Source organism: Ambystoma mexicanum, chromosome 4q (assembly GCF_040938575.1).
Source record: "Ambystoma mexicanum isolate Mex_15411 chromosome 4q, UKY_AmexF1_1, whole genome shotgun sequence".
Taxonomy (NCBI): Eukaryota; Metazoa; Chordata; class Amphibia; order Caudata; family Ambystomatidae; genus Ambystoma; species Ambystoma mexicanum.
The window spans coordinates 33725619-33749741 of NC_090928.1; positions in this window are offsets into that span (position 1 = coordinate 33725619).

Consider the following 24123-nt stretch of genomic DNA (forward strand, 5'->3'; position numbering starts at 1 on the left):
GCGCGCGGTGGCTGCAGTGTTGGAAGCGGGTAGCAGTGCTTCCAGCAATGGCGTGACTGGTTCCAGTTAAGATGCGCACGGTAGTTGCAGAGTTGGAAGCGGGTAGCAGTGCTTCCAGTGATGGCGTGGTTGGTTCCAGGTAAGATGCAGAATGGATTCCGGAAACTACGATGCTCATGCTGAACTGCAACAGGTAAGGATCTGTAGACGGTGGTAAGCTTTATGCTGCTCCAGCAGACTAACGCGAAGCGCCAGCATGCGGGTGGGGCTGGCTTATATAGCCTGGCCCCTGCCACTCCCTTTAGGCCCTGCCTTGTGGCCCCACCTTGCCACTCCCCCTGTCTTCTGCACATGCTTCCAATGCCTCTGTATGGCCACGCCCGGCCTAGGTGCACATGCTTTAAGCATACTGTGTGCAGAGCACACTTTTAAATGAGCTTGGCGTCAGAGGTGCCAGGTCTGGGTCCATTGGGACCCTGCAGGGCACACAGTTAATGGCCCTTGACCAGTGGCCATGACACAACCCAGCCTTCCTTCGACCAGTGACGCAACTAGGTCCATTCATGGCGCCCCTGCTGAGAGAAAGCAGGACAGAGAGCTCATCCTTACACTAAAACAGGTGAGCTTGCATGGGCAAACTGTTGCTCACTTTATTCTGGCACAAGAAGGTCACGGGGAATCACGACACCACCACGCCATTCTCATTGCCTCTCATCTTCCCTCAGGGGCAGTACCAGCATCCAGAGGCTTCGATTTCACAGCAGCTGGGGGTGAGAGTCGATCCAAGGGAGCCAAGCCCTGGGAGGGCTCCAACCATGCCCCAACGTCCCCACAGAGACCAGGTGAGCGTAACAGAAAGCGAAGCCTCTCAGAATCTCTGCCTGGACATTAGGAATACCTCAGAGACTGACCAGTTGGCCCAATTGCTGAGGGAACTACAGGCTGAAGTGCATGCCTGCTGACAAGAGACAAATGCTTTAAGAAGAGATCTAATTGTTGCTCGAGAACGAACTGACAAGACAGGCGCTTCAAACTCATGCAGGGCAAGTCCCTTTACCTGGAATCGCACCAACCCCTTTGCCACAGCCAACACCACCAGTTCAAGTGGTACTCCTGGGGGCTGTACCTTTGGCCCCACCTGAACAGTTCACCGGTGACCCCAACAAATATGCCATATTTATGAATCGGTGTCGCCTTCACTTTTTGTGCCGTCCTGGGGCCTTCCCTAACAATAGTGCCAGAGTTGGTTTCGTACATTCACATTTGGGAGGCTGCGCCGCAGACTGTTCCATACAACTAGTTAACCAGAATGATCCAGTACCCCACACTTTCGGGGAATTTCAACGGGAATTAGAAAAGTTGTTTGCGAGACACACCGAAGGACAGGCTCTAGATAACGAACTGTTGTCCCTAAGACAGGGAAACCACGATCTGCTGACGTACATAGCCACTTTTTTAAAAAAAATCTTTTTATAATTTTACAACGCCAAACTTGCAATTCCCAACTCCCCCCCTCCCCCCTCGGAGGCAACCTTACTATGTCCTTGGTCTATTGCCCCATAAACCAATCGCCGTGGTAAGTAGTTTGTAACAAGAACATTGCTATGCACCCTTGCTTTCGTAGGCCTTCTGCTCTCGCTCGGTTTGCTGGCCTGTCTAGTTGGTTCTTTGATCTCTCGTCCCTTTTCTGCCTCCTCGGCGCAATCCGTTGGAGACTCTAATTTAAAAGGACAACCTCAACTACTCGTTGACCAAATAGTTTCACCATGAGACCCATAACCATTCAAGGCATACATCGGTTTTCCAAAACTGATTAGCGAGCTTGCTAATTAACATTTTCTTGATTAGCAAACAAACCTGTTTGATTAACAATGTTATACTAATATGTGTAATGCGACCAGATGTTGGTTGTATACAAGATATAAAATGCGCAACCATACAGCATATTTGTGTACCGCTGAAGTAAGAAATCAGTGAGATAAATCAGACCCTGCAAATTCTTAAATTCCGCTAGACCTACAGTTCAAGTAACTTGGTTAACCTGCACGACCTAAGAGAAATTAACTCAATCCATGGCAACAGATGATTGGCACACTGCTGCCACCCACAAGCCAGCTATGCTCTGTGAATTAGTATTTCACATTTACTGCAGACAAAGTAAATGTTTCAAACATCCCCTGCAAATGGTACGCGCCTCGACTATGCGCGCGTAGGCAAGTAGACTTTGCAAGCCCTGGATGAGGCTCTGTAAAATGCAGCAGGTTAGCTGCATGAATGAGCACAAAGATATGATAAAAATGATCTGTTAACAGTGTGGCCTTCTGTCCCGCAGGTGCATATATATATATATATATATATATATATATATATATATATATATATATATATATATATATATATATATATATATATTTGCAATCCTAATCATAGAGCAAAGCAAGCTCTGGAGGCTTACTATTGTGTATGGTATAGCAGTAGATCTGAATACATACAAAGTGGATTGAAATATTGATCACTACTTTGTGTGAACATCTAGTTAGCATTGTCTATTCGTTATCTAAGAGGAAAGAAAGTAAGAGACTAAGCAGAGTGGATTGTATAGCAGGCAGAGAATTGGGCAAACTAGTTGAAATATTGTAGTTGTCGTCCATCTCACTTTCAGGATAGCTGGTATAAAGCAACAGGATCATAAGAAAATGTCAAGTATGGGATTAGCTCATGGGTTGAGCACCAGTTGCACAGATGGATGCAACCAGCAGGTCAAAGTTTGCCATCAAAAGCATTCTGGCATGCGATTAAGTGTTCACTCGTCAATGATACATCTTCCCAAACATGATGAAATATAGTTGACTCTGAGTTTATATAGTTGACTCTGAATTTACTTCTGGTTTGCAATTATTTGAAAAAGAAAACAAATTCTTCCCTAGCACTCCCACATAGTCCTTTGACACTTAAGACACTTAAGAGTGAGGTAGATGATTACTTCTGCACTATGTCTCTCTCCCTCCAGTGACACATTTTAACTTGCAGTGAAATAGAGAAAGGAGGGGCGAGACTCCTGAGGGAAAGAGGAATGCAGGGTGAGGTGTGCTTTCATTGAACAGCGTATCTTAAATGGCTAGCTTTGCTATGCAGGTGTCAATTGCTATGCAACACTGGTTATTGTATGCTTTGACCCTCCGAGTTATTATAAGAGGCCACCGCACATAGCTTTTTTTCCACACTGTTTATTAGTTCTTAGTGCAAAACGAAAAACAGTTCAGCACACACCTGCCCCACAACCCCTTGTTTCACACCCGTCTGGCAATAGTATAAGAATCGCAACCAAGGAGAAAATTAAGCTGATCAGTTCCTGGCAGAAGGATCAAATTAGCAATCGGACCTACCCCGCCCCCCCGCCCCCCAGGGTCACTTTTGCCATTTGACAGTAAATATGCGACATACAGCCCTCTGATCATGAGATGTCCTTAGGTTTCGAGGCAGGGGGCACCATAGCACCATAGTCAGTTTCCAGTTCGTGACAACTGCTCATATACAGAGGGCGTCCCCTTCCCCACACCATAGCCACCCTTCTTTTGGCCAGTAGTAACAAACCAAGAAGGATCCTAACCTGCTTCGGCAGCTCTGGTGTATGTGGCCCAGCAGCGCTACAACAGGGTACAGAGCAACCCATGCTCCAGCAATTAACTCATGCAGTTCAAGCACCTTTGCCCATAAGGCATGTATTCGTGGACCTGACCAAGCCAGGTGTAAAAGGTTTGCAGGAGAGGCCCCACATCTCCAGCATGACTCCTGTGAATAACCACTGCGGTCAAGTAGAAGTGGTGCAAAAACTTAAAATGTAATGAACTTAAAATTGCTATTAAGCGCCACCTTTCGAGTCTGAGTACAACAATATCTCCAGACATCATTCACTAGTGACGCACCCAGTGCCTCCCCCATTTAACCCGAAAATCTCCAGCCCACCTAGTGGACCCGTCTAATGGTGGAATATATTCTAGAGACCGGTTTGGACCTAGCCCCGTGCCAATCATCTCATGCAATAACAGAGCCACAGGAGGCTCCTGTGGAAAGTCTTCAACCCTATCCTTCAACCCAACTCGTAGCCTGAAGTAAATAAAAATGTTTAGTGCCGTCACTTCCCACCTGGCCTTAAATTCTTCCAGTGTCAAGAACTGTCCATTCTGAAAGAGATCACGTCAACTAGCCAACCCCAGCCTATCAATACTTGTACACGTCCTTGCTCCGCTGTAAGGGGTATCCCTGGAACGTGCCTAATAGGTAGGAGAGGGAAATAAAGTAACTCATCCCTCGATCTGCCCCAAGACGCTGCCACGCGCGGCATGTCAGTTCGACCATGTTGCGCGCTTTGTTGACCAGCTGCGGGGAGGCGAGAACCACTACCTTCAGTGGAAATGGTGTTAAAATTGCCCTCTCGATCTGTACATGAACCTGGTCTGGCTTCAAATCAAACCAGTGGGGCAAGAAGGTTGCCTGGGCTGCAATCCAGTAATCTTCCAGATCAGGCAGTGCTAGCAGCCCCCTCCAAAAGCCAGGGACTTGATAAAGGAAGCTAAAAAAAACATCACTAGGCCAGGCAGATCCACCTACAGGGGAAGAGACATCTAATCACCAGGAATTCTTCAATTTTCGTAAAATCACCACAGAAGATATGATTAAAACATAAACCCTGAAGCTAACTACATGTGCCAAAAACATTCCCCCCATGTCCCAAAACTAATCCTGGAGAACATAAACACATTTTCCCCACTAATTACAAAAATTGTAAATGCATCCTTCCGCAACGGCAGCGTCCCTACTAACATCAAAACACTAATCATTACACCATTGGCGAAGAAACCGAAATTAGACCAAAGGGACCCAGGAAACCTAAGACCCATCACAAATTGCAATTTCATTCTAAAGTGCTAGACAAGATCGCCCCTTCCAATTACAAGCAAATGAGATTTTACATGGCAAGCAGTCAGGTTTCCGAGCGGCACATAGTACCGAAACAGCAATGCTCGACCTACAGTCACACATGCTAAGCATAATTGAAAAAGGGAACACATGGTTACTCCTACTTCTTGACCTTAGTGCAGCTTTTGACCTTGATCCCAATCGGCTCAAACAAGCACTTGAAGGGTGCAAACTGCTTTAAAGAAGCAACCAGCTGGCTAACATTCCTCTCAGAAAGGAAATCCAAGGTCCATTGGGGGGACAATTTCTCCTACAAAGTGACCATCAGTTGTGTAGTTCCACAAGTGGCAAGCTTATCACTGCTTCTCTTTAACCTTTACATCAGGTTCCTGTGTGTGGTTCTTGAGAAATCGGAGCATATTTCACCAACTACGCTGACGATACCCAGTGACGATACCCAGCTGGTGGTCGAACTGAGTGGGAATTATTCTCAAAATAGTGCAAATGTTGAGCGACTTTACAAATGAATTGAAACCTGAATGGACAATGTTTAAATGGCAAGAAGACGGAGCTGATGGTCTTCGGAACAAATCAAGCTCAAGCCAAGTTAAACCATCAATATGAGTCCTTCCTCATTAATTCCCTGTTCACCCTCATCCCGCCTCCCTGCACACCCACACCTGTGCTGATTGGCGCCTTGGACCATTGTTGCGAGGCATAGTGCGCACCACAATCCCTGCTAGCACCATTTCCAAACTGGAAAGCAGGTGAGTGTGCCCTAAATATCGTGCCCTGTGCCATCTGGTGAGCATCTTTTTCTTGGTTTATTGAAAAATCCGAGCCCCGTTTGCTGCCTTTCCCGATCCTCCCCACACCTACTTCCCTGTTCACCCTCATCCCGCCTCCCTGCACGCCCACACCCGGGCCGATTGACGCCTTGGACCGTCGTTGCCGGGCCTAGTGCGCACCACAATCCCTGCTCTCACCATTTCCAAACTGGAGGGCAGGTGAGTGTGCCCTAAATATCGTGCCTGCGCCCTCTGGTGAGCATCTTTTTCTAGGTTTATTGAAAAATCCGAGCCCCGTTTGCTGCCTCTCCCTTCCTTGATCCTTCCCGCACCTACTTCCCTGTTCACCCTCATCCCGCCTCCCTGCACGCCCACACCCGCACTGATTGGCGCCTTGGACTGTCGTTGCCGGGCCTAGTGCACACCACAATCCCTGCTCGCACCATTTCCAAACTGGAAAGCAGGTGAGTGTGCTCTAAACGTCGTGCCCTGCGCCATCTGGTGAGCATCTTTTTCTTGGTTTATTGAAAAATCCGAGCCCCGTTTGCTGCCTCTCCCTTTCCCAATCTTCCCGGCACCTACTTCCCTGTTCAACCTCATCCCGCCTCCCTGCACGCCCCTACCCGGGCTGATTGGTGCCTTAGACCGTCGTTGCCGGGCCTAGTGTGCACCACAATCCCTGCTCGCTCCATTTCCAAACTGGAAAGCAGGTGAGTGTGCCCTACATATCGTACCCTGCGCCATCTGGTGAGCATCATTTTCTTGGGTTATTGAAAAACCTGAGCCCCGTTTGCTGCCTCTCCCTTTCCCGATCCTCCCCGCACCTACTTCCCTGTTCACCCTCATCCCTGCAGGCCAACACCCGCGCTGATTGGCGCCTTGGACCATCGTTGCAGGGCCTAGTGTGCACCACAATCCCTGCTCGCACCATTTCCAAACTGGAAAGCAGGTCAGTGTGCCCTGAATATCGTACCTGCGCCATCTGGTGAGCATCTTTTTCTTGGTTTATTGAAAAATCCGAGCCCCGTTTGCTGCCTCCCCCTTTCCCAATCCTCCCCGCACCTACATCCCTGTTCACCCTCATGCTGCCTCCCTGCACGCCCACACCCGCAGGATTGTAGTACTTGGCAAAGCAGAGTGAGTTTTACAGGTTCTGGTATTTTAAGACCCACATAAGGGTCTTGCGTCCTTTCCCTCCCTGCACCCTCTTCCTGATTCCTCTGCCCTCCCGACCCGCCCTCCACTCCTCCCATTGGCTCTCCCAACTGGTCTTAACTGGCCCTCCCAGGGCAGCCCTCTGCCCGACAGCCTCCTTCGGCTAAGGACCCTGAGGCAAAGGACAGCTCCAGATCGTATCTGCAGGTATCCACAGGAGAAGTAGGAAGCCAGCACCCACCAAAAAAGTAAGTGTGGCAAGGGTGGGGACTGAAGCAATTACTTCACGCCATACTACCCTACCACTCAACCCTACAAACCCTACTGTTGTAAACTCTTGCATCTAAACTGTACTCCCAACAACTTTGAGTGCACCTGATTTGTTCCATTGAGTTGAATCTCACTTCTAGATAGTCCACACAAACCTCCCAAGTTTAGAAAGTGTGCCTAATAGCATAACTGTGGTTTAGTTGAATATAGAAAGTGGTGAATATAGAAAGTGTGCCTAATAGCATAACTGTGGTTTAGTTGAATATAGAAAGTGTTGAATATAGAAAGTGTGTCTAATAGCATAACTGTGGTTTAGTTGAATATAGAAAGTATGCCTAATAGCATAACTGTGGTTTAGTTGAATATAGAAAGTGTTGAATATAGAAAGTGTGCCGAATAGCATAATTGTGGAAACTGTGAACAATCTCACCCTGGAATACAGTTGAACTTAGAAGCTTTGAATAACCGCACCCTGTGGTATAGCTAAACTCAGAAAGTGTGATTAATATAATCCTGTGGTATTTTTGAACTCTGAAACAGTGAATAATCTGTGGTATAGCTGATTTTAGTATCTAGAAACTATGAATAATCTCACCCTATGGTATAGTTGAATTCAGAAGGTGAAGGTGTGAATAATATCATCCTGACCTACAGCCGAATCAGAAAGTGTCCCTAACTGTGGCATAGGTAAACTTAGAAAGTGTAAACAACATAATCCTCGGTATAACTGAACTCAGAAAGTGTGGATAATCTCACCTCGTGGTATATATGAATTTAGAAGGTGTGAATAATACCATACTGTGCTACAGCCGAATAAGAAAGAGTCCCTAACTGTGGCATTGGCGAATTTAGAAGGTGTCAAGAATATCATCTAGTGATAAAATTTAACTTAGAAAGTGTAAATAATATTCTCCTGTGGTCCTACTGAACTTAGAAAGTGTCCCTAACTGTCGTATAACTGAACTTAGAAAGTATGAAACTATCATCCTACGGTATTGTTGAACTTGGAAACTGTGAATAATCTCACCCTATGGTATAGTTGATTTTAGAAGGTGTGAATAACACCATCCTGTGGTACAGTTAAACTTAGAAAGTTGTCCCTAACTGTAACATAGGCAAACTTAGAAGGTGTGAATAATATCATCCTGTGGTATAGTTGAATTTAGAAAGTGCGAGTAATCTCACCCAATGGTATAATCGAACTTAGAAAGTGTGAATAATATCATCCTATGGTATAGTTGAATTTACAAAGTGTGAATAATCATCCTGTGGTATAGTTGAACTTAGAATGTATCCCTAACTGTGGTATAACGGAACTTAGAAAGTGTGAATAACATCATTCTGTGGTATAGTTGAACTTGAAACTGTGAACAAAAGCATTTTACGTCAACCATAGCATAGTGCAATCCTAGCCACGCCATGAGTCCACCTGGCCCACCATGGTCCGCCGAAAGAGACACACTCACGCCTCCCTCCCCCCACCCCAATTCCCTCCCCCTTCCCAAACCATCCCGCTCTCCACCACATCCCCAGCCCACTCCCAATCCAACTCCCAAGACAGAAGAACCAACCCATCCCAAACCAGCCAACCCGCCACCACCTTCTCAGCCCACTTGCTGTCCACCGCACCCCCAACCAAACCCCTATCCAAACACCAAGCCAGAGGAGCCTGATGGTGAGCCGACCATCCTAAGACCCCTGCTCCTCCCATACCTTCCCCCCACCCGCCCACTATCATCATGCCCACACGCCTAGCCTGCCCTGCCACCAAGACACACCCAGCCCCGCTACCACACCCTCCTGCTTCCTCTCATCAACTCCCCTAAACATCCTCCCCTGACCCCGCTCCTTCCCCTCTCTAAAAACTGCACGTCTTGCCCTGGCAAGAACAGTAGCTGCATCTCTTTCACCCTCCGACCCCCCTACCCTCTCTCACACTCCAACTGTAACAAAAACCCTGAAAAGGAAATGCACCTGGTCTCCCTCAATCTCTCACTACTCCTCGCCACTCCTGTCTCGACCCACCACCTCAATCTCCCATTTTTGATCACCACCACCCTCCTCCTTCCTCACCCTGCCTTAAACCCCTCTCCCTTGAATTCTCACCAAAAAACAACTGGAACTCCCAACCCCCTTCACCGCACTTTCAAATCCCTTCACCCAATACCAACCAACCTCACACACCCCTCCAACCCAACCCCTCTGTTAGGACAGTTTTTCTGAAGTCCAGTTAAGGGCCTAGTAAAACCATTCAACTGAGGCAGTACAAGACTCCACTCTTAGTATAAGACTGTACCACCTGAGTACATGGTAGCGTAGGCAGAGCAGCCAGGCTTATCTTAGGAGGGAGAGAGGGCAGTAGATACAGTACAAGTGAAAATTGTAATACAAATGATCCAAAGAAACACTGAAACACTATGTATTATAAAAATAAAGGATTTATTTAAATACAAGTAGGCCCAGATAAATCTAGGGGTTAAGTAAATACTGAAACATTATATGAAATCACAATATAAAACACAACACTATACTTGAAAGTACACAGACCCAAGTATAGACCTTATTTGGAACACCTAAGAGTAGTTCTAGGGAAGTCAAAACCTTGTTATACACATTTAGTATAGGTCAAGCCTATTCTTTGGGAGTAAAAGACCAATGGTTACTTTTTAGATTACTTGTGGTAATACAAGGACAGTAGGCCTTTCCAGTTGTACAGTGACTCTTGGAACAAATCACATAAACAGTCAACTGGACAATATACTTTTGGTGAATAGTGAAACACTTATTCTAGGTGCAGTAAAAACCTATAACTACTTTTGTCATAACACACAGTTATACCAGGTGAGTAATACCTATGGATGTAATGTACAATTACAGATGCTTTGGAAATCAGGGAACCCCAGATGGAGATAAGCAATAACTCTTGTAACTTGTTTTGGATGGCACACAGCTAACACAAGGTAAGTAAAACCCACTTACTTTAACTTCACAATGAAGGGGAAAGTAAAACCCAATGTCACACTTTACAGAATAGATATTCTAGGTAGGCAACAACCTATTGTAGACTTAATAAAGACAGGCTAGCAGCAAGTCAGGGGAAGCAAGACCCAGTTGGGGGACACTCATACAGTTATCCTACCAGGACTAACCTGGTGATACCAACACATTACTTTTGTAAAGAGGCACAACCTAATCACAGGAAAGTAAAATACCTTCACATCTACTTTCTTTTAGACTGGCAAAACAGTGGCTAAGGAAGGAAAGATGTTAACCATACTTTTAAGAATAGTGCATCACACATCCAAGATCAGTAAGAACTTTTGTAACTGTTCACTCTTAGAATTACAGTTACCAACCAACTCTTTACAAGTAAGTAAAAACACTTGATTTCTTTTCTAGGCAGAAGTCCCAATCCCTTCAAAGTCTTTCCCTTAGAGCATGAATGTTCTCAGTGGCAGAAGGGGGGTCACTAGGACTAGTGACCAACAGGCAGTGTTAGAATCAGTTCTTTAGTAGCAAAAGCCAGAGTTTCCTTGGGAAAACTGGGCAAACAAGTGAGTACTTTACTTCTAGGGTTAGAAGAGGGTCCAGGGGCTTCACAGAAGACACCCCAGCAGGATTCTAGCAGTGGGACTGGGTGTACTGGACGAGGGACCTCCCAATCACAGAAAACACCCCAGGACTACACAGAAATCCCAACAGGCTTAAGGTAAGTATATACCCAAGCCAACACAGTACCTCAGCAATGAAGAAGAGATTGCAGCAGGAGAACTTCAGGGACTGCAGCCAAATACCCGGTCACTGGATTCCTTGTCCTGGAGACTGAACACAAGACCTCAGAAGGGACTTTGCAGCAGGGATCGATGAAGAAGGCTCTAGGCAAGATTTCTCTCACGGCTGAATGCGGTTCTGCGGGTTTGGCACCTTTTCAAGGAGCACAGAAGAAGACAGAAAATCGCGGTTGAATTCTCGTCATTTAAAAAGGTCCAGCACTCTTGTGAGGGGACTTTTTGGACTCGATTCGTGTCTCTGGAGATAGACCAAGATGCTCACGAAGTTTCAGCGAGATTCGGAATTCGGAAGACCATGCACCGCAGTGGCAGGAGGTCCCAGGGTATTGGGGTATTGCAAGAACGCAAGGTCGCAGGAACCCGTGGGATGGCTCAAAATGCAGGTCGTCTTGAGTCTAGTGGGTCTCACCAGGCTCTGGGTTCGGGTCGTCGTTTTCGGAGATCCCAGGTCGATCGGAAGGAAGGGCTGCAGCAGGCTCCGGTTACAAAGCAAGCTCTCCGGCCGCTGGAAATCATTCCCGCCGCTTTTCCTTCGTCATCCTCTTCGGTTTTCGGTTCCAGTGGTCGACATGACTTCAGCTTCCAGGTTTCCAGTATTTATCAGGAGCTGCAACACAACCTCTGCATTCTCTCCCCGCATTTTACAAGAAAGGGGCGTTTGGCTGTCCAATCAGGACAGCCAACCCCCCACTGGGATTTGGCCCAGTTGAAGGAAGACCTAAGACAAAGGAGGGGGAAGTTTGGGACCCCTCCCCCACTTCCTGTGCTTACAGACTGACTGGAGCCTGGGCGGGGTGTCCAGGGGACTCCCGCCGAAGACAAAACTCACACAAAGGATTTTCCCACCCTGGATGTCAGGGGAAGGAACAAGAAACGACAAGAAACACTAAAATGGCAGAAAAAGAAGACAGGGGCCATTTTGGTAAAAATGAGCACCCTTAGGTGCCTTTACTGCAGCTGTGATTACAGCACGCGGTAAAGGTGCACCAAATTAGTAAAAGGTATCACTGCCACCAGCCATTAAAGGTAAGCTTGTCACTGTAACAGAATTGTTACAGTTTAAATGTGAAAGGGGATACATTGTATCTCCCCAGCACTCCACATAAGGTGGGGTGTGCTGGTTTCACAGAAGTAAATGTAAAAGGGATCCAAAGATCCTTTCTACCCTTGGGAACTGTAGTTCACTCAAGGTTAGCACAAGAAAGTTAAAGGGGGAGCCCCTAGGGCAACCCAGCAACAACAGGCACTTATTGCCAATAAGTTGTTAGACATGATAACTTTAAAAAGACACTATGGAGAGTCTTAAAAATGACACCCATAAAAAGAGTTAAAGACAGGTGAGTGTGGAAAAAGGTTCCCACTCACTGAGGTATTAATGGAAAATATCTCACTAGAAAAGCAAAAAGTTCTGGAGTTGAACCAGGCAAGGACGATTTACCAGCCCTGTAGAAATCTTACCTAACACTCGTCCCCCCCAGACTAAGGAACAGGGGAAGCGAATCCTCACCTGGATAGATCTCTTTTTTCTAGTCGGTTGAACTGTTTGCTGAGTCAACTAGCAATCTTTTTGTAACCCTTGCTGTGATACTTTTTCTCATATTAGTTATCATTTGCAAACTATATGACCTACAAGTAGTGTTGGGCACTTTACTCTTGTCTAAGGTATAGGGGATCTGATTAAACAGTCCCTCAGAAGTTGTGACAACCTCTGAACCTACAATAGGCTTTTTAAAAGGGTTCTTATAAAGAAATCCCTTAGACCTAGAGGGGTCTCCATGATTCCTCACCACCTCTCTCACATGAGCAGGTTGGGTCTCAGGTATCCTAGTTGGAGGGGTTGTGGCAAAGCATTGTACATCCTTCCACTTCCTCTTAGATCTGTTTTTACCTTGGTTAGGGTTTTCCCTTCTAACTCTAGGATTTACAAGGGGGTCTTCAGCAGAAGAGCCCACAATGTCAAGGGGTTTACCCTTAGACATATCTTTCCTGGATTTCCACCAGCTTTGAGGTTTACCAGTCCTCAAAGGCCTAGTTAGGTTTCCATCTTGTCTATCCACCCCTTCCTCAGAAGTAGTGTGGGTCAAAGACTTTAGAATTGGAACTGAAATGGTAGAGCATGGTTTGTGCTCCCATTTCCCTAATAGTCTAGATTTTGATTTGCCTTTGTTAGAGGTTGCCCTGCTAACATTAGGACTTACAGTAAGATTCGCTATAGAGGATCCTACTGGTTTAGAGTGGTCTCTTGAAACAGAGACCCTAGCCTTGTCAGAACACCTATCCATCTCTCCTGTAGGAGTAGTTGGAGTCACAGGCTTTTTATTAGAAGGCCTAGTAAGAAAGCTATTCTTAGGTTTCTTATAACTCTTTTTGGTGTTCAGTTTTTCAGGCCTAGAAGTTACATTCTGGGCACTCTGAACTAAAGGAGGAAACTCAATTCCTACCTTGGGGTCAAGGAAACTCCTTGCCCTCTTAGGGTTGTTAAAAACACCTAAGCTTTGTACATCCATCTGGATCACCTCCACTGTAAGTGGGTTTTCAGGCGTATCCATGTTTAGAGTTTTAGGAACCATTTCCACTGTAAGTGGGTTTTCAAATGTTTCAGCCACTACAGGTTTAACTGAAGGGGCCTTTATTCTAAAGGACATACACCACACAGGGTGTGTGACATGAACACTAAGGTTCTTGTCAGGTTCAACAAAGTTTTTACACAGTGTTATAGATTGGACAGGAATATATAAGTTTCTATCCACAGGTTGAACCACTTCCACTCTAGGTGGGTTTTCAAGAGGTTCTATAAACTCAGTGTTAACTGAAGGTGGGGTCACAGCAGTGACCTGGTTAATGGTATTACACCATAGGGGTACTAGGACAGAAGTTTTTAAGTTTCTGGGAACTAGTTGAACCACTTCCACTACATGTGGTTTTTCAAGAGGCTCTATCACCTTAGCAGCAGCTAAAGGTGGGGTCACAGGAGTGACCTCTAGCTTTGTGGGCCTAGGGGCTTTGTCCCTATTTGAAATTATGGGTGCTACACCCAAGTGCCCTTCAGAGTGGCAGTTAATGCCTTTTATCTCTAAAGAGGGGTCTCCTAAGGGGACCTCTCTTACTTCAAGGTTAAGAGCCTCAGCCTTTTTACAAGGGGGCTCAGCTGAGTCTAAGACCACAGCTTTTCTGCTATACTCAGTATTAACAGATTTCTTAAGGGATGAGGAGACAGCACCTTTTGACCTACCTCTATTCTCAGAGTCCCTTAAGGAGTGTAGATATGTAGAAGTTGTTTTCTTATATCTATCTATGAGAGCTGTTTTTACCCTATCCCAGTTACCTATTTCTACTTCAGGTAAATCCAAGAGCACATGGTAGTCCCTCTTGGGAAGTCTAAAAAGAACCCAGGGTATTCTATCACTCTCACACAGACCAAACCTTTTACAAGTGAGGTCAAAAGTTTTCAGCCATACAACAATGTCACACTTCAGATCATACTGACTCACCAATTCTGGAAACCTGGAAGCTGCAGACATAGAAGAACTGGAAAAAGAAGAGGGGTGCAGAAAATGGTCTTCTACAGACCTGTTATACTTTTTCTCATAGTCCCACATCTTCATATTGTTTTCCCACAGGAATTTTCTTATATTCAGTTCCTTAGATATCTCAGAGTATATGGTGGGCAGTAAGGTAGAGGCAGGAGAAGGAGAGGGGGGTGAACTAACATCCTCCTCATCAGAACCCTCATATTCCTCCTCTGAGGAGTTTGGACAGCTGTCTGAACCCTCATCATCCTCACTCCCAGCAATATTGTAAGAAGTGGACACAGGTTCACTGGAACCATGCATATGGTCCCCTAACCTTTGTAATAATTCAAGCTTACTTCCTTCACAATTGAGGCCCTTCTCTATACACATTATGACCAAATGTTCTATTGCAGCATAAGAGGAGTCCTCAGGCCTAAAGCAGGCCATGGTGTTGGTTCTTGTGTTAAATACAATAAGTACACTTTACCTTGGCTAAACCAAACCTACTGGATGGTTTCCTTTGGACACAAAGTATATCAATAATCAATGTAATGCAATCCACCTTGATCCCAGCGCATGCCAACAGTGTTAGGACAGTTTTTCTGAAGTCCAGTTAAGGGCCTAGTAAAACCATTCAACTGAGGCAGTACAAGACTCCACTCTTAGTATAAGACTGTACCACCTGAGTACATGGTAGCGTAGGCAGAGCAGCCAGGCTTATCTTAGGAGGGAGAGAGGGCAGTAGATACAGTACAAGTGAAAATTGTAATACAAATGATCCAAAGAAACACTGAAACACTATGTATTATAAAAATAAAGGATTTATTTAAATACAAGTAGGCCCAGATAAATCTAGGGGTTAAGTAAATACTGAAACATTATATGAAATCACAATATAAAACACAACACTATACTTGAAAGTACACAGACCCAAGTATAGACCTTATTTGGAACACCTAAGAGTAGTTCTAGGGAAGTCAAAACCTTGTTATACACATTTAGTATAGGTCAAGCCTATTCTTTGGGAGTAAAAGACCAATGGTTACTTTTTAGATTACTTGTGGTAATACAAGGACAGTAGGCCCTTCCAGTTGTACAGTGACTCTTGGAACAAATCACATAAACAGTCAACTGGACAATATACTTTTGGTGAATAGTGAAACACTTATTCTAGGTGCAGTAAAAACCTATAACTACTTTTGTCATAACACACAGTTATACCAGGTGAGTAATACCTATGGATGTAATGTACAATTACAGATGCTTTGGAAATCAGGGAACCCCAGATGGAGATAAGCAATAACTCTTGTAACTTGTTTTGGATGGCACACAGCTTACTTTAACCCACTTACTTTAACTTCACAATGAAGGGGAAAGTAAAACCCAATGTCACACTTTACAGAATAGATATTCTAGGTAGGCAACAACCTATTGTAGACTTAATAAAGACAGGCTAGCAGCAAGTCAGGGGAAGCAAGACCCAGTTGGGGGACACTCATACAGTTATCCTAGCAGGACTAACCTGGTGATACCAACACATTACTTTTGTAAAGAGGCACAACCTAATCACAGGAAAGTAAAATACCTTCACATCTACTTTCTTTTAGACTGGCAAAACAGTGGCTAAGGAAGGAAAGATGTTAACCATACTTTTAAGAATAGTGCATCACACATCCAGGATCAGTAAGAACTTTTGTAACTGTTCACTCTTAGAATTACAGTTACCAACCAACTCTTTACAAGTAAGTAAAAACACTTAATTTCTTTTCTAGGCAGAAGTCCCAATCCCTTCAAAGTCTTTCCCTTAGAGCATGAATGTTCTCAGTGGCAGAAGGGGGGTCACTAGGACTAGTGACCAACAGGCAGTGTTAGAATCAGTTCTTTAGTAGCAAAAGCCAGAGTTTCCTTGGGAAAACTGGGCAAACAAGTGAGTACTTTACTTCTAGGGTTAGAAGAGGGTCCAGGGGCTTCACAGAAGACACCCCAGCAGGATTCTAGCAGTGGGACTGGGTGTACTGGACGAGGGACCTCCCAATCACAGAAAACACCCCAGGACTACACAGAAATCCCAACAGGCTTACGGTAAGTATATACCCAAGCCAACACAGTACCTCAGCAATGAAGAAGAGATTGCAGCAGGAGAACTTCAGGGACTGCAGCCAAATACCCGGTCACTGGATTCCTTGTCCTGGAGACTGAACACAAGACCTCAGAAGGGACTTTGCAGCAGGGATCGATGAAGAAGGCTCTAGGCAAGATTTCTCTCACGGCTGAATGCGGTTCTGCGGGTTTGGCACCTTTTCAAGGAGCACAGAAGAAGACAGAAAATCGCGGTTGAATTCTCGTCATTTAAAAAGGTCCAGCACTCTTGTGAGGGGACTTTTTGGACTCGATTCGTGTCTCTGGAGATAGACCAAGATGCTCACGAAGTTTCAGCGAGATTCGGAATTCGGAAGACCATGCACCGCAGTGGCAGGAGGTCCCAGGGTATTGGGGTATTGCAAGAACGCAAGGTCGCAGGAACCCGTGGGATGGCTCAAAATGCAGGTCGTCTTGAGTCTAGTGGGTCTCACCAGGCTCTGGTTTCGGGTCGTCGTTTTCGGAGACCCCAGGTCGATCGGAAGGAAGGGCTGCAGCAGGCTCCGGTTACAAAGCAAGCTCTCCGGCCGCTGGAAATCATTCCCGCCGCTTTTCCTTCGTCATCCTCTTTGGTTTTCGGTTCCAGTGGTCGACATGACTTCAGCTTCCAGGTTTCCAGTATTTATCAGGAGCTGCAACACAACCTCTGCATTCTCTCCCCGCATTTTACAAGAAAGGGGCGTTTGGCTGTCCAATCAGGACAGCCAACCCCCCACTGGGATTTGGCCCAGTTGAAGGAAGACCTAAGACAAAGGAGGGGGAAGTTTGGGACCCCTCCCCCACTTCCTGTGCTTACAGACTGACTGGAGCCTGGGCGGGGTGTCCAGGGGACTCCCGCCGAAGACAAAACTCACACAAAGGATTTTCCCACCCTGGATGTCAGGGGAAGGAACAAGAAACGACAAGAAACACTAAAATGGCAGAAAAAGAAGACAGGGGCCATTTTGGTAAAAATGAGCACCCTTAGGTGCCTTTACTGCAGCTGTGATTACAGCACGCGGTAAAGGTGCACCAAATTAGTAAAAGGTATCACTGCCAACAGCCATTAAAGGTAAGCTTGTCACTGTAACAGAATTGTTACAGTTTAAATGTGAAAGGGGATACATTGTATCTCCCCAGCACTCCACATAAGGTGGGGTGTGCTGGTTTCACAGAAGTAAATGTAAAAGGGATCCAAAGATCCTTTCTACCCTTGGGAACTGTAGTTCACTCAAGGTTAGCACAAGAAAGTTAAAGGGGGAGCCCCTAGGGCAACCCAGCAACAACAGGCACTTATTGCCAATAAGTTGTTAGACATGATAACTTTAAAAAGACACTATGGAGAGTCTTAAAAATGACACCCATAAAAAGAGTTAAAGACAGGTGAGTGTGGAAAAAGGTTCCCACTCACTGAGGTATTAATGGAAAATATCTCACTAGAAAAGCAAAAAGTTCTGGAGTTGAACCAGGCAAGGACGATTTACCAGCCCTGTAGAAATCTTACCTAACACCCTCCCCACAACCGCAACCACAACCTCGACCGCCCGCCTACTCTTCCCATCGACCACCGACCATTCCTCCTCTCTCACCCCAGTTTCCACTCCCTCCCCTCACCCCCCTCTCCCCATCCCCCCACCAACCCTCCGGCCCACTCCCCCACCCCTCCCAACCTCCACCTCTGCAATTTCCACATCACCCTCCTGTACCGAAGTAAGATGCATCCTTTTTAATGCCCGTTCTGTAGCAAGAAACAAACACAGCATCTTTGACCTCCTCACCTCATACAAACCAGACCTAGTCTTTATCACAGAAACCTGGTTCTCCAACGACTTTGCCCATATCGCCAATGAAGCCTTCCCCCAGACTACTCCCCCATCCTACTTAACCGACCCTCTAGAGGAGGAGGAGTAGAAATCACCTTCAAGTCACACTTCTCTGCCTCAATCACCGACAGCCAGCCAACCATCCCTTCCTGCAAATCACTTCTCGTCAAACTATCCCTCCCCCCAATGTTCTCCCACAGCTTCCTAATCATCTACCTGGCTACGACAGACGATTCTCAAGCAACCTCTGCGATTCGATAGCCACCATCCAATTAAACCATCCCACCCTCACTCTTCTGGGAGATTTCAATATGTGGCTCGACATCCCGACCAACCCTATGACCCACTCTCTGGTCGACTGCCTAGGCTCGAATAACCGCTGTACCAACATAAACTAGCCAACTCATTGTAAAGGACACACCCTTGATGCCATCTTCATCTCCCACGACCAGATGCATCTAAACCCCTCCCACCCCTGTCATCTGGTCCGATCACTTCATTGTCCCTTTCAGCATTTGCTCACCCGCCCCCCTCCCTGTACCCGAACCAGAACCTACAAATCTATGCAAATGCTGGAAGAAACAAAAAATCCTTCCCGATCTTGCTGGCGCGCTCCTTCAGTCTACCCCCCTACCTCCGCACGCAATGTAAGCTCAACCCCCGACGGCTTTGACTCATGGCTCAATACCTCACTAATCCCGCTCACGCCCACTTGCCAATCATCCGCTCGCCATCACCCGATTCCAAAATGGTTTACACCAGAACTGAAGACTGCAAAACAGCTATATAAATCCCTCAAATGCAAATGGCGGAAAGATAAAACCACCCCGGGCAGATCCACCTTAGCCCAGCACCACCGCCACTACAAAGCCGAAATCCGTAAAGCAAAAAAAGCCCATTACAACTCTCGAATCCTCAACTGTGGAAACCCCAGCAAAGAACTCCACAAAATCATCTCTGAATTCACCAAACCATCATGTACCACCACCCAATCAACCCCCTCTCAATCACTCTGCAACTCACTCTCTTTCCACTTCACCACTGCTCTCAAAAAAACAAACTCCCTAATCAACAAACTGGCCCTCCTGCACTCACTGCACAATCCACCAACTTCACCTGCCAAGCCTCCACCTGCAACTACAACCCAGCCGACTTTCACACCGATATAAACTGACCAATTTACCAAATTTCTTTCCCCCGGAAACCATCCGGCTCCGTGCTAGACCCCTGCCCAGCCTCAACCCTCAAATAAATATTTGCATCCACCTGTGCAGGAGAATACGCGAGAACCATCATAAACAAGTCCCTCTCCTCTGGAATTTTTCCTGATGCGTTCAAAACTGCTCACTTCAAACCCCTCCTAAAAAAAACGTGCCTCGACCCTCTCGACCCCAAAAACTACTGCCCCATCTCAAACACCAGGTTCCTTGCTAAACTCATCGATCGAACCGCTTACTCCCAACTAAACCCCTTTGACGAAGCCAACAATCTCCTAGACCGCACTCAATCAGGGTTCGGACCCCGACACAGAACCAAAACCACCCTGACCTCAATCTGGGATGACCTTAAAAACACTGCAAACTCTGCGGGATGCGCTGCACTAATCCTTCTTGATCTATCCGCCGCCTTTGACACAATCAACCACTCAATCCTCCTCGACCGCCTCCACTACCTAGGAATCCGTGGAAATGCTTTCAAGTGGATAGCATCCTTCCTTAACAATAGGAAACAAATAAACCCCCTCTCCTCCTTTGTCTCCACAGCCCGACCACTCAATACCGGAGTTCCACAAGGAGCGTGCCTATCAGCCCTCCTGTTCAACCTCTACATGTCCACCCTCCCACGAATATTCCGCTCGCACAATATCCTGTGGTACAACTACGCCGACGACACCCAGCTAATCCTAAAACTCATTAACTCAAAACCCAACTGCCGGCCCGACCTCTTTGCCTGCCTACTTGACATTGATCACTGGATGACTACAAACCACCTCTTTTTAAACCACACCAAAACTGAAATCATGGTGTGTGGCAACACCAAAATCCTTCCTCACCCTCTACCCTGGCCATCATCCATGGGCAATCCCCTGACAACCTCTACTTCAGTAAAAAACCTTGGATGCACTCTCGACTCTGACCTAACCCTCTTGCACCAAGTCAACAACGTCTATAAGTCCTGCCACTACCACCTCAAAATTCTTAGGCGCATATTTCCATACCTCTCCTTTCCCAACAGACCTGCCGCGGTCCAATCAATTGTAATCTCAAGACCAGACTATGCTAACTCCCTCTACCTCGGAGTCCAAGCATACCACCAAACTAAACTACAAAGAGCACAAAATGCTGCAGCCAAACTACTACTAGCACTTGGCCCAAGAGATCACACCTCCCCAGCTCTCAAAACTCTCCACTGGCTCCTGGTTGGACAAGGGGTGACCTTCAAAACCTTATGAATCTCGCACCGAGCACTGACCTTCAAAACCTTATGCATCTCGCACCGAGCAATGCACAAAACCGGACCTCAATACCTTCAGGACAAGCTAAAACCCTACCATCCATCGCGCACTCTAAGATCAAGCTCTGCCCGCCTCCTAGTGATACCAAACACCAACTCAGTCAAGTTAGGTGGATCATCATTTTCAGCCTTGGCCCCCACTCTGTGGAACTCACTTCCACCCCACATCCGACTCACCGAAGACCTCATTTCTTTCTGCAAATTACTGAAAACGTGGCTCTTCCCTTAAAATCGACTCTTAGCACAAACAGAACAAACAACCACAATAAACAGAAACCAAGGTTGTTGAATCAAAAATAACAATCCAGCATAGAGACCGATCGAACAAACAGAAAACTAAATTGGCCAATGTAATTAAAATGGATAAACCTATCATGCATAGACTTTTGCGAGACGGCTCACATGCGCCTCATACGGCAAAAATAACAAAGAGAAGTAACCAAATGATGGGCATTGGACGGTGGGGTTTATTAGCACGAAACTCTGCTCCTCGCGGCGACTGGAGGTTGCCATGGAAGCTAGGTAACTCTTTGCTAAGGAGAGGCAACGTTCGTTTGGAATCACGACGTTGATCATGTGATCCTGACTATTAAGCCATGCCTCCTCAGTTGCTCAGTGCTTCTGATCAAGCATTTTGGCATTAGGTTTCTTGGTTTTTGTATTTTTCGGCTATCTTCGTGGTTTTGACCTGGATTCTGAACTCACCTGGCTTTTGGATTGCCCTTGTCTGTTTAGGTAAAGAACTCTGTCTCCCTGGTTACAAACTCTAGCTCTCGTCCCTGGATTACGTCTTGTTATTCTCCTTCGGTTTTGTTGTATTGCCTGCATGGTTTATGACCCGGACCAGAATTGGATTCCTTTTGGTTAGTGATTAAACTGTGTATTACTTGGCTTTCAAGAACTTCGTTCAGGCACTTGTTAATTGTTTAACTCTGTTCCTAGTTCAACGAGTAGTAAGACAGTCTCCGCTGCACCGTGGGACAGCCTCTGTTGCGCCGTGGGACAGCCTCCGCTGCGCCGTGGGACAGCCTCAGCTGCAATGCGGGAGTCAGATCTGCATCTGCTGCAAAACAAAAGTAAGAACAGTCTCTGCTGCAACTTGAGAGACATTACGTTAATCACGTACATCTGGAACTGGAAGCGGAACAGAGGTGTTCTTCCTCGTATCGTTTGTGTTTGTCCTGGTTAATCAGCTAGCGCTAAAAGACTTCAATAGTTCACGTAATACATTTTGGAATTTTCCCTGGTAAGATTATTATCCTGTTACGTTTTCTGCAATTTGCTCATCTGTCCTTAGTAAGTTGTAGAGTCATAGTAGTTATTTCTTTTGCAGAATATCTATTGGATACAGCCCTTAATCTGATCGTGGTAGTTCTTCTAAGCCTGTTACTACTAGTCAGGTTAGTGTGGGAATAGTAGCAAACAGTTGTCTGAAGCCATAAGTATAATTGATACTAATTGTGCTTTTCTTTCTACAGCCACGTGGTCTCGGTGGGAAATCCAATCTTTCAATTAATTGGTTCCTTTGTATGTGTATTTACTACACATTTTTGAGGGATAGTTTAGTGGGAAGAATTCTTCATCTACACTACGGGGTCAAGTCTGTGAAGAGGAATTCTGACAAAACCTAGTAGAACGGATGAAAAGGATGGAGTGGATGAAACGGATGAAGTGGATGAAACAGATGAAGTGGATGAAACAGATGAAGTGGATGAATCGAATGAAGTGGATGAAACGGATGAAGTGGATTAAACGGACAAAATGGACGAAATGGACAAAACGGACAAAACAAATGAAATGGATAAAACGGATGAAACGGATGAAATGGATGGAACGGATGAAGTGGATGGAACAGATGAAGTGGATGAACGGATGAAGTGGATGATTGGATGAAGTGGATGATCGGTTGAAGTGGATGGAACAAATGAAGCGGATTGAATGTTTGAAGCGGATGGAATGTATGAGGTGGATGGAATGGATGAGGTGAATGGAACAGATGAGGTGGATGGAACGGATGAAGTGGATGGAACGGATGAAGTGGACAGAACAGACGAAGTGGATGGAACGGACGGAGTGGACGGAACGGAAGGAGTGGGTGGAACGGAAGGAGTGGGTGGAACGGAAGGAGTGGTTGGAACGGAAGGAGTGGGTAGAACGGACGGAGTGGATGGAACGGACGGAGTCGAGGGGAACGGAAGGAGTGGATGGGAACAGAAGGAGTGGATGGGAACGCATGGAACGGATGGAGTTGATAGAACCGATGGAGTCGATGGAACGGATGTGAAGAACGTGTAGAATGAACAAATGAAAAGGATGAGTAGTTTTACAGAATGTAACAGATGGATTGAATCAAGTGGATGGAACAGATGCAGCAGATGAAACGGACACAGTAGACTGAACTGAAGGAGTGGATGAAAGAAATGGAGTGGATGGAATGGATGGAACGGGCGGAGTGGATGGAACGGGTGGAGGGGATGGAACGGATGGAATGAATGGAGTGGATGGAACGGATGGAGTGGATGGAACGGATGGAACAGATGGAGTGGACGGAACAGATGGAGTAATGGAGTGGACGGAACGGATGGAGTGGACGGAACGGATGGAACTGATAGCCACCATATTACACTACCACGCTTACTATCTCCTATACACCAACACGCAACTAGAACACAGCAATACTATGACACATTCGGTATAGCTGTTCTCATACTAACACCCACCACATACTCCTCATCATCCTAATTAAACATCAGTTAAGCACACCGCTAGCTTAAACGTCTCCTCAGTCCTAACGCAGCCACAAATCAGTCTGGGCGTCATTCCTCTAAAATGAACACATATACCTGACCTCCCAACCACTACCCCTACCGCTAAGAAGCAGCTATCATGCAACTACCTCACCGGCTGCACACATATCCGGTGCACACACGCACCTTATGACTCTTTCTCTCTCTACTGACTTGAACTACGGTTCCCGAGGGCGTTCAACCTACCAGCGCTTTGAGATCATACCAATGATACATAAAGCGCTTTATAAATGCCAAGTAACATAACATAACATTACATAACATGTAGGTCTTTATAATTAATATTTAAAAAAACACTTATTTATCCCTTCCTGCATCATGCACAATGCTCCATCCGACCCTTAATTGACTGTATTATGTCTTGTTTTGAGCCACTTTTATATAACTGGGCTGTCACGTCTAGTGGGAATAAGAGTTCGTACACA